The following is a 2,054-nucleotide window of genomic DNA, read 5'->3' as shown; positions in this document are numbered from 1 at the left end:
AAGCCAGTTTTCATTTTTTATAAAAACCACCAATATGTATATGCTATTTATTTTTAATATTCTGTTGTTTGGTAAACTATTTAAATATACATATATTTTGTACCTATTAGAAATTTGTTTTCTAGCTCTGAAATTGATAGAATTGTATTTGATACTCCATAATTTATTCAACTATTATATGCTAGCATCTGAGATAGCCATAACTCAGTGTTATTAGTAAATTCCTTTCCTTGTCCTTGGTAACATATGCTTTCATTTATTTTAGCTAAATTACTAGGAGTGAGGGGTGAGGTCAAAGGTCTGGTATTTGTTTGTAAGTTTCTGAAGCACTCTTCACAGTTGTGTCAGGAAATTTTATACTCTCAGAATATAAAGAGGTTCCAGATACTCATATCATTGCCAAGTTTTGTAAGTTTAACTTTTGTAAGTTTCTTCCTTTCTAATGATGACATTGCAGTGAAAATAGAAAGGTGTTTGTACAATTCTATAGTCAGATTGGCAAATATGAGTACCACATTCTTGTCAAATTGAAACTGAAGGACATTTTAATGGTCATAATAATTATAGATACTTATGACATGTGTGATAATCAGATACATCTACACATTCTGTAGTTACCAATTAAGATTAATTAGCATTTATCTCCTTAACTAGTGGTAGCTTCTTTATATTAAGAACCATACAATAAATTCATTCTAGTTTTCTATAAAAAATATTGCAAATTATTGAAACTAACCCTTATCCTAATGTAAAGTACAGTAATGAAGCTTATTATTCCCATCTAACTATATTTTGGTCGATGCCATCTCACTTCCTTCTAACCCTTTCCAATCTTCATCGTAACACGAGCAGTTATTATCCTACTCTCTATGCTTATAACAATCAACTTTAAAGTTCTATTAAAGACTGAGAACAAGTTTTTTTCCTTTGTGCTTGGGCATTCATTCCATACAATACCGTCCAAGATGTAGTAAATGAGTCTGTCTGTCCCACCAACTCCAAATGAGTCCCACTTTGTGCATATACTATGGTTATTTGTAGTGTGTTCATTTTTCTTTATGATCTATCTTTAATCCCATTATTTTGGCATTAAGAACAATTTGGAAATAAGCAGAGGCGTGTGCATTTGTTGTTGTTGTTGTTTATCTAGAGAGTTGATCCATCTGCAGCCTGGCAGGCCTGAAATGCATGATGAAGCTCAATTTAGATATCTATTTAGTGTATCAGTTTCTTTTCTTTGACAGTATATATCTAAGAGTTAAATGGCTGGCTCACATGGTCTATGTGTGTTGACAATATTAAAGTTGTATGTGTTCACACTGTAGGAATTCATTCAATAGTGACATTGTATCTTATATAACTGAGAAGTATTCTATAGCATGCAAGTCTGAGTAAGAACAGTGTAGCCATTCACACAATGACAGTGTAGCTTTCAGACATATCCTCACAAATAAGCAATGAATTATCACACAGTGAACATTAGTATACAGAATATGTTTCTGTCTCGGAAACACCTTCTGCTTCCTGTTTCAGAATCCCAGGTAAGTTTTAGGTTTTTTGTCTGTCTTCAGATTGAGCCTTTTAAAAAAGTCACATGATTTTAGATTTTTCTCTAAGTTATCAGCTCAAGAAACTTTCTAAAGATACCGACACCTGAAGAACATTCAAACTCTCTCATTGCCAACATCTTCCACTAAGACAATTTATCTGTTACAGTCAATGAACTTGTGTTGAAACAGAATTCTAACCTGAAGTACCATAATTTGTACCAGGTTTAACTCTTGGTATTTTTGTGCTATGGGTTTTGACAAATGTTAAGTATCATATGACCATCAGTACACGATCATAGAATGTGTGATGTTTCTCCTCCTATGCCTGGCTTATGTCACAAAATCTAGTGTTTTGGGAGACCAGTGGCCAAAACTACCCCAGGAGATATGAAACTCCAGGGACACTTACACACATTGTGTGATTTTTGTAGCAAATGCTCCCATATTGCACATTAAATATTCTATATGATATGAACAATCTCTTGATGACTTATATCCTATACA

The sequence above is a fragment of the Apodemus sylvaticus genome, chromosome 1 (genome assembly GCF_947179515.1).
Source record: "Apodemus sylvaticus chromosome 1, mApoSyl1.1, whole genome shotgun sequence".
Lineage (NCBI taxonomy): Eukaryota > Metazoa > Chordata > Mammalia > Rodentia > Muridae > Apodemus > Apodemus sylvaticus.
This window is presented reverse-complemented; position numbering follows the sequence as displayed.